The sequence below is a fragment of the Chiroxiphia lanceolata genome, chromosome 3, assembly GCF_009829145.1.
Source record: "Chiroxiphia lanceolata isolate bChiLan1 chromosome 3, bChiLan1.pri, whole genome shotgun sequence".
In the NCBI taxonomy this organism is placed as follows: domain Eukaryota; kingdom Metazoa; phylum Chordata; class Aves; order Passeriformes; family Pipridae; genus Chiroxiphia; species Chiroxiphia lanceolata.
In genome coordinates this window covers 16,066,313-16,076,616 of record NC_045639.1, presented here as the reverse complement: position 1 = coordinate 16,076,616, position 10,304 = coordinate 16,066,313, and positions in this window count along the sequence as shown.

Genomic DNA, 10,304 nt, shown 5'->3' with positions numbered 1-10,304 from the left:
AGCAGATGTGGCCCCTCAGTGTGAGCCTGAGAACAGCTGGGAGGTCCTGAGATTTATTTACAAACCTCCAAGACAGCAGTTTCAAATCTGGGTTAAAGTTAGATGCCTGTCTCCATGACAGATGGCCTCATTTTGAGAAGGAGTGAGTCTTGACAACTGGGGCTGGCTGGGAGAATGAATTCCTGTTGCACAAAGATGCTTCTATTTTCAGGGTATTTTCAGATCCCAGATCAAGATCCAAATCTCTGAATTCAAATATCATTTAGGCATGAACAACATTTCATCTTGCCAGCATCAAGGCTCTTGCTGATCTCCGGCTACTGCTGGTGTTTATCAAGGCTGGTAGAAGAACGATGAGATGTAGCTCTGTTGTCACCTGCCTGATGGAGCTGTGGGGTGTCAGGAGGGACAACTGTCTGGGAACCTTACTCAGGGGGTTGTGTGTTTTCCAAAGGCTCTTGTGCTCAGGGAACAAGCCAGTCTGCGAGCCCATGGGCTGCCCCTGGGACTTGGCATGGCAGGATTTTGGTAGGGGATCCCTGGCCTCCATAGCAGCCTTGAAAGTAAAAGGACCAAAGGGAGGCTGTTCTAGAAACTCTGATTGTTCTTTAGCCCTGCCAGGGTCAGACCTCACCAGAGGTTTTTCTGCAGCAATTCAGAGCAGAACTATTTCCATAAAAACCTTCCACTGAAGATTGCAGTAGCTTTGAACGAGCATTCACGGTCTTCAGTGCCCACAGCTGAGCTGGCCTTCAGGAGGTGAGGGGTGTGCACAGCACTGTGCCACCCACACATCCTCGAGCAACAGCTCTGAGATGAGGGAGGAATCCCCACTCACGCTGCACAGGGTGGCTACTGAAGCATGTGAAGCCACATAAGATGTCTAACATTAGTGCTAAGACAGGAGTTCCAAGTTATTTTCACTGGCCTCCAGCTGCTTTTGTGGAAAGGTAAGGAGCTTCAGTAGGTCTTTCTAGTGCTCTGTGTAGGTGTCTCATCCTTAGCTCATCTCAAATGTCACTAGATGTTGCATTTAAGGACAGCAGGTCCCTTTGAATAGTCTGTCATTGTCATCATCACTGCCAGGCAAAGCAAAAGGAGAGCACCTCAGCTACCTGGTGAGGTTTCACCACGGTCTGTGTTAGGGAGAGCAGCATCTCCCCAGTCTAACTCCTGGTGCCCCAGAGCCTGGATTTTTGATTCACTGACCACACCTTGGTGTAGAAATGCAAGAGACAAGGAGGAGGAGGGGAGAAACCACATTCATTGTGCAACACACAAGACAACTGCAGCATGTGCTGCTGAGCAAAGAGGAGCTTGCAGTCCCGGAACTTGAATATAGGCCATGGCCCTTCATTAACCTGCATTATTATTAGGGTGGCACCCAGAGGAATTTTTCTGCCAGTACATCTCTTCTTCTGCAAATTATCTCATATTCCATTAAGAAAAGAGGGCCACACTGATGTTTTGGGTTGATTTTAGAACTTTGCTCTTGAGATCTCAAACTAGTGTTTGGTGTTTGCAAAAGCAGTCTGGCCTGTGTCACCCTGAAAGGTGACTGTAAACATGAGCTTGTGCAGGCTCCATTTTAAGGAGGGAAAGAGCTTCTACTTCTTAAGTCTTTACCTAAAGAACACTAAACCAAAAGCACCCAAAAGACAACCAGCACCCAACTGACATGTATATTGAAAAATTAAGCCATCGTTCTAAATTCCAGCAAAGGTCTACCAATTGAGCTGATTTCTGCCTCTCACTGCAGTTACTTTGTAGTAAAATTTCTTTCCTTATTACAAGTTATCAACTTCATCAAAAGGAGACAGTTTGGCTCATGATGGGCAGAAGACTCTTTTTAAACAAAATATAGGAGTGATTAACTTAAATCCTGCAGTATGCTAAGGCAATTCAATATCCTTGGAACATTACTGATGAACATTTCATTCTGTTTAACAACGCACAAATAGAGTTTATTTTTCTGTCCTGAATCAACATGAGCCAGAGGCTTCAGTCAGAAAAAGGGTGACTTTGTGAAGATCTTTAAATTCTCCTTTAGTGTTCAATTCAACAGCTGTTGGCTGGGATGTCATTCAAGGCTGTTATGCAGCAACAACTGTTTCAGGGTTTCTGATATTTATAGTATTTGTATAGTCAGGCAGCTCAGAGGTGTCCAGGATTATATTTTCCTGAGTGCTGATGAAGGAGCACTGCAGCAGCCCTCCCACAGAAAGTTCACACTCCAAACATTGTACCTCAATGGACTTAATAGGAATCTACTGTGCTCAAAGCATTTGTGAGGCAACAAAATTCTTCTCCTTTAATCAGCCTTATGGAATTTCCTGTTTTCATTTTGCTAGTAATCCATCCGTTCTTGAGTGAACTCTCACTGGCCGACTTCACATATACATTAAGCCATAAAGATGGAGGAAACAGGTGACCAGCTGCTGGTTAGAAGGCTCTGAACTTATTATATGTAATAGTAGAAGCAATTTGTCACTGTCCAAGTCATCAAAAGTGCCACTATTCAAAGACAATTCTTTGAACAAAACGTTAGACACAATGAAGTCAAGAGGAAACTTACTAGGAGGAATACAATTTGCAGGTAGTTCTGAAGTGCTAATTGTTGATCAAACTGTGCACTTACCCAAGATTAAAACCCCACTATAGATAAACCCACTGGAAACATTGTGGTGAGGGGTTATCTTTGGCTCTGGATGAAGTATATTGTCTGTGAGACAACAAAATGAAGGCCCTGGCGCTCGTGATGACTGAATTAATTTTGAAGTCTCTCTCAGTCTCTGAGGCCTCGAAAGACATTGCAAAAACTTTCCTGACAAATAATTTTGTAATTATACTAAGCCTGAAGATTATTTTCAGTGATCTTCAGCAGTTAATTATGGGCTTACAACTTGCAGACTGTGGGGTTTAACAGAGCCACTCACAGCCTGGATTCTTCTTTTGTGGGGGATTCAATAAAAATAGTTTTAAAAATATGTTCATTCCTTTTCGGACCACGAGTTTTGTCAAAAGATGGAATTTTGCATAGCAGCTCAGCCTCGTGGCACTGGCAGTTCCCCCACAAAAATACTCAGATGTTAACTTCCTGACCAGCTCTTGTTTGCAAGCACCAAAATGATTAAGAAGGTTCAGACAAATTTGTCATCATTTTGTTAGGAATGGCACAGCTTTAGTTTTTTATGTACTTGCCCACCTACATGGTGGTAGAGCCTTGGATTTGCCATTTTGGTGTAGTGTCAGCTCCTGCATATGCACAGAACAAAGACCTTAATTTACAGAAAAAATAAAATCTTACTTTGGAAACTGCAAAGCATTTAGCCTCGCTGATACCGTGGAGCACTGAATTCCATGAGTTAATTATGGGTTGTGTAAAAAAGCACCGCTTTTCATCAGTGTTGGAAGACAAATGTATTCATGCCTTCCAGAATGCTTTCTCAGCAGTTGTCAGCCTTGACACTTACACAGAGGTATGGTGAAACAGGGCACTGATACCTGTAATCATCCCAAGGAAGGAAAATGTCCAACAATATAAAACTGTTTCACAGTCTCAGGCATTCCCTGGAAAAAGAGTATCTGGTTCAATGTATCTGTGGGCACAGACTGTCTGCAAGGGCTTTTTTGTTCTTTAAACAGAGCTCAGCTGACAGGTTAGTTTCTGGAAGAGGCATGATAATCTGTCTATTTATGCGCTGTCTTTGAGAGATGTTGCCTCAAATTAGGACAAGATTGGGAACTGAAACAAATGGGCTCACAGAAATGGAAGAAACCAGGATTCTTGGTGTGCAGGCTCTGTGCAATCTCAAAAGCATTTTCAAAGAATGGAATAAAATGAGCCTTGTTGTTTTTATAGCTGATTAAACTAAACTGACATCTCATCCTCCAGATATGAACATATTGCTTGATCTAACCTACATTTGAAGATATGTATGACATTCAGTGAGAGTTAGAAACATCATTATCCTTTCTTTGGAGTTATCCCAATGTTTTCTGAGTGCCTGCCTTTAGAAATGGAAAAGGAGCTGACAGACAAAAAGCATTTCATACTTGGTGGTTAGGATTCTGCCCTGACCATCGTGCCGCACCTGACGCACCTGACAGTTCTCAGGCTCTGGCAATCCCACCATCTGTTCACAAGCAGTTTCCCTGAAAACGGAGGGTTCAATAAGCTTAATAGCTTATTTTGGCCCTGGATCTCATATCCATGAGAGCCCTGTACAGAACACAGGAGTATACTAGTTGCACCTCATTGCTCAGTGTCTTCTCCAGCGCTCTGAGGAAGTTCACTCCTCAGTTCTGCCACCTCCCTTGGCTCCTGCTCCTGACCCATCTCCTGTCCCAGCTCACTCTTCACTCTAAAACCAGTCCAGCTTCAGACCTCAGCACCCATCCTTCTTGCTCAGGCTTGTTCAGACCCTTACAACTGCCTCCTGCAGCATTCCTCATGGAAGCAGGAGGAAAACTGCTTTGGGAGACACTAAATATTCCCTCATCCCTCATCTGAAGGTAAGGGAGGTTGTACCTCAGCGTCAGCGGCCAGAGCTGTTATTAGGCCATAGGTCTCTCTGCCCCTCAGGTCACACAGTGACAATCAGACAGTTTCAGCTTGCCCTTGCAGTTGGCCAGTGCCTGCAGTGAGAGTTAGAACTGGGGGTGCATATGCCAGCAGAGATGAGAATGGCTCTGAAAAAAAGCATTCAGCTTTCACCTAGGGTAGAGACAGGCACCTACCACGTGTTTTATAGCTTCTGTTCCTTGAAACAAGAAGATGGATTAAAGGAACAAATATTCATCATAACTTTAGAAATGCTGTTAAAAATTTTGGATAGTTGCTGTGAGGGGCCAGAGTTTAGAAGTTCACTAACCCCATGACACTTCATGCTTTGCTATCTGCATCTCTCTCAGACAGTCCTTCACAGACATGGAGGATGTAGCACAATGTGTTAGCACTAGGTGACCACAGTGTTACAATGCCGGAGATTTTGCTTAGGTATCCTGTAGGAGACAGAACAAAATTTTGCAGGTTGACCTAAGCAGTCGGTATAAATTAGCCTGTGAAACTGGAGATACAGGAGATTCTGTGTCAAGACCCATCTTCAGCCTTACACTTCCCTTCTTTCCCAGTTGTGGAGATGCTATCACATTTGCAGCAGGCTCTGCTTTGCCGTAAGCAAGGAAGCTCATCGTCTGGCATCGGTCTCACCGTGCTCGTATTGCACTGACCTGTGCTCTCGGTGGCCAACACACTGTCTTGCTGCTTCTAGAATGCTTGCTCCCTGTCAACACCCAGTTGTGCTGGAAACATTTCCTACATCAAGGACACTGTCTATACCCTGAGTTTACAAGTGGACAAAGGAACAGGTGGAGGCATGCTCAGACTCTTGATATGTGCATGTTCTGCGCACACTGTGACTCGCTGCAACAGAGCTTCAGACTAATCGCACTTGGTAAGCGAAGCGCTGGGTGAAACTGGGACACAACAAGCCAAGCCCTTTACAGGCTGGATAAACAAGAACCTGCAGGAAAACACCGTGTTGCCCCAGCTTCCCTAACTCTTGTAAGTGCTCCAGGTCTTGGTACAATGTACAGGTGAGCATCTGGATGTAGCACTGTGAGCAGGACACGTCTGCATTACAGCAGTGCTCAACTGGCAACATGGACATCTTCTGAAAGTCCTTCACTTGTCTCTAGATGACTCACTCTTACATATCTTTCAGATGACTGGTGCATTTCAGGTAGTTATCTTTCACTTCCAAACTTCTGCAGGTAAATAACCATTTGGGGATTGATTTGTTCTGCATGCAGCACATCAGCTGGTCCCATTACAAGTAATTAAAATGCTTTCCAAACTGGTAAATCTCTGCTTATTTTCATTTCTTCCCTCTAGCAATGTAGTCAGAGGTTGTCTCATTCACTGTTTGAATCCTGCAAGCAGAAGTGAAATATTCTGTGATTCAGGACAGGTCAGACTGCAGATTTTTCCACCATCCCAAAGCCTTGTTTAGCCAGCTGGATGAATTAGAGCTGGTAAGCATGTAGTAGGGCATAAAAGAAACCCTTCATGCTCTGTAAAACCAGCCTTGTGGAGCACAAGGGTGTTAATTTGTCACATGGCATGTCCACAGGCTGCACTGCAAAGCCTGGGCTGGATGTGGAAATCTGGACACAGCAAGCATTTGCTAGAGGCTCACCATGGCTGAAGGGTTATCATCCATCACCTACAGATCAGTTTTTCTTTCCCAAGGAAAGGAAGAAGACCAGCAGACAGGATCCTGAAAACCAGCCTGCCTCTAAATCAAGAGATCAGGTTTCTGTAATTCTCTTCCTTTGTGTTCAGGCACCTGATACCTGGCAATTGCTTTGCTTCTTTGTATGTCCTGGCTGGATCGTCCCGTGCTCCTTCTGTACAAAGGGCACAGAGGAATTGAAATCAGTTTTGCCTGCAAACGGATGCCAACAAAAAACATCGGAGAAAGGCAGAAAGGGAGCAAGAAACATCTCATTGGAGTTGTTGACAAATGTAGAATGCTGGAGATAGTCCCAATCTTCCCCAAAGCCTTTTGTTCTTCTCCTTCAGAAACAGCTTCTTCCTTTAAGTTTTTCCTGTGTATGCCCAGGCAAAAACATGGTGGAAGGAGCTGAGCTGAGCTCATATTGGCCCCTAAACTACTGGAGCCTATGGCATGCCTGGTGTTCCCTTAAAGGAGAGAGTTCCCATTAGGCAGTGAAATAACAAATGTGAAAGCCCCATTCCCAGACAAACAAGTGATTTATCCTCAGTCCCAGTAACTAAAATGTGCTGTTGTTTTTGTCTGTTTCCAGAAGGTATCTTCATTCACTCTTATCCCCAAGGTGTTCCTCATTGCTTCCTGGGTCTTTGTACAGAGTGGCAGGAGGAAGAAACGACAGGGAAAGGATGACACACCTTAGCCTAAGCATGCAGTACACAAAGCCCTTCTGCTTCGGTTTATTCCAGAAACAGGATCCATTGGAACCCTCTATCCCTGCAGCACAGTATGGCCATTGCTGGCAGCAGGCTGCAGGCTCTGTACTGGGTTTGCAAAAGCTCAGGACTGAGGCCTGGCCAACTTACTTTGCTGGGACTATTGTTGAACTTCTGCTGCTTCATTTCGATTTGGTTTAGCTGTAGGAGCACTTTTTTCCTTCTAACCAGGCAGCTGTGGCTGATTTGATTTACTTTGACCAACACTGTATGGTAGAACCATAGTTTTATACAGATGGCAGTAAAAAGTAACTCTTCTGTGCACCATGAGGTGTTCACAACTCCAGCTTAACAGAGTTAACAGAGTTAATCATGGGCCTGGTATGACTACAGAGGTCTTGAGAAGAGGAAGCACAGGATGCGGTGCAGACAAGTACAGGACCAGTGGGGTGGTAGGATATGGGGCACAGTTGGCTCTGGAGAGGTCACAGTTACAAACAACTCACCTACGGACAGAAATGCAGATACAGAGCTAGATAAAAATGGTTTTAGGAGTAGCAAAAAGGACAAAGAAATAGTATCTTACATGTATATAATCAACATCTGTAGTAAATTTGGGTGTAAAATGGAGTTTCAGTCCATTGAAGAAAAAACAAGACGTAAAGGCACGTTAACAATCATAAAATTGACTGCCAGGAGATTCTAGGTTGAGGAAAAAGAAACCATCAACTTCACATTCCTCCCACTGAACAACTCTGGATTTTGGTGATTCCCTGTAACACCACCACCAACCTCAGGATCCAGATGACCACAGGCAGGGGGAGTATAACATCAGGAATAGGGATAGAATATAAGAAGAGTATGCTTAAGAGTTTCAAATTATTTTATTACTACTACTACTACTGAAACTTTTTCTGCATAGGAGTATTATTTACTTTTCTGTAATAATTTGACCTGGGCTAATAATTATATTTTATTAAAGTTATAAGATTTCAGTTATACTAACACTCAATTCTTGTCTTTGTATATAAGGTAATTTTTCCTTTTGCCCCAAACCAATATTTTCAGCCTACCACTCAGTAAGAAGATTCCTGAATAGCTCACAAACATGCTATATTTCTCACAGGTTCAAAATAACCGTATCACTTTATGAGCTGAAATCACCATCAAAATGTGAAAAATGCATCTGCCCAGGAGAGGTCTAAAGAGCCTCTTGGCCTCAACTGAAAAGGTAAATGCTGTCTTGGGTAAAATCAGCTTTTGTTTTTCAGTTTTTACCTTCAAAACTCTTCCTGCTCTCTTGAATGCTCTCTCTATTAGTCAAAACTGATTCTATTAATCTTTTAGACTGCACTTTGTCCAAGAGGAAAGCCACAACAAAGGCCTTATGAATTAGGAAACAATATTTTTAGCCACAAATCAAAATTCAAAGAAATAAATAGAAACTTCCAAACTCCTAATCTTCTTCCAGTTCCTCAGTAAAAGTTTCCACATTAATGTCTTCCATTTCTAATGTATCTATGGTGTTTTACAGATGCATTATGCTTGTAATAAAATTCAGAAGCCATGTATTGCCATCAAGCAGGTCCCCTCCGCTCCAGCTTTTCTAAACTCCTGGAAAAACCAAAACAGGCCAAGGACAGGAGCCAGAACAGCAGGGAGATCTGTGCCATTTGAAACCATGCAGAGGTGAGCAAAACTTAAGAAGGACTCTGTAGTTTTGTACTGGGCTTCCTGGGAAGAATTACAGTGTAACCTGTAATTACAAGGACACCTGCAATTACAGATTTTTTCACACCCTGGACATCCTGGACCTGTGGTGTAGAGGTGATTACCATAAGCCCAGTGGCCATTCCTGATTCAGGGATTTTTAGCTTCACTGTTTGTTGGAGATACTTGCAGAACATTTTTCTCTTGAATTTTATGTGTCTCTGCACAAAGTTCAACTCCCTGCTCCTCACAGGACTACCTAAAACTAATCCATATGACTAAGAGCATCATCTAGATGAATCATCCAGATGCTCTTTAAGCTCTAACAGGATGGGTGAACAGTTCCCTGGGGATCCTTACCTTAATATCTGCAGCATGTGAGGGTTGCTTAATGACTATAACCCCTGTGCAAAGATACAGCAATTCCTGGTTCGGTGCCCATCCTGATCCATGAGCTGTTCTTTAAGACTGGGCTATGTAAAACGTGTGTTTTCCCATACCTGCAACATGGAAATAATGAAATCCATGTAATTCCTATGGTATAGTCATGATTTACTACTAGGAAAAGCCCTGTGAGAGCTTTAGATGAAAGACTGTAGCCACTTAAATACTAATTCACCTCTCTTCTGAGAACCTAAGTCCAAATTTCAAATGCTTTGGAAGACGTATGAGTTCTAGACCCAGCTTTGTGAGTGGCTTTGGGTTTCTTGCACAAGATCTGGTCCCAGTTCTGTGAGTGGCTTTGGTTTTCTATTTGGATGACCCAAACACCATTTGGAGATGTTCAGACCTGATACTTGAATTCTGTCTAGTTTGAATATACTGAATATATGTTTGTCTTCTTGCTACAAGAAGAATGAACTCTTGATTTGCTGCATTTTCTCTGTTTTTCTAAAAATGGTGAGATACTATCTTACTGCAGCAATCTGTTGATTTATAAGATGCATGGAAACCCTCCTTCCTTAAACACAGCTTGCCATAAAGGACGTTTGGTTTAGTTCATTTCTTTTCAGTTAATTTAATTTTGGTCAGGTCCTTCTGCCTCAGCCAACAGGGAATACCCCCTCAAACCTGTAGGCCTTGGTCCTCTGTGTCTTGCCAGGGTGTTGCACAAGTCTGGTTGCTTAATCCCAATTCCCCCCACTGCTGCTTGCTCTGACCCCAGTCCTAGAGCACTGACATCTGAGAAATGCTTAGATCAAAGCTCCTCACCCACCAGTGGGGTCTGGCCATTAACCTTTTGTTTATGCACTTGCTGGGCGGCACAGAGGCCCTTCAGGTATTTCCCTGCTGAACAAAGGCAGGCGTTTAAACCCAGCAATGTGCTTTATGACTCCAGGCATCGTTACTGCACACGCAGTTTGACTCTTCCCTCTGCAGAGATTAATGCCGGGACCTCAAACATCGCTAATGCCTTATAGACAATCCATTAACATCAGTGTCTCCTGAGTGGCCAGCCATACCATTATTCACAAAATAGGGATCCCTTCCTCATGCTACTGCTACCAACCCCTTGCTTTCCTGAGCATGTAATCATGCATGTTATCAGCCGTGGAGTATTTTACACTGCTACATATTTTTTACTATATAACGAGATGTGTGTGTGTGTGTGTGTGTGTGTGTGTGTGAGTGACATACATAA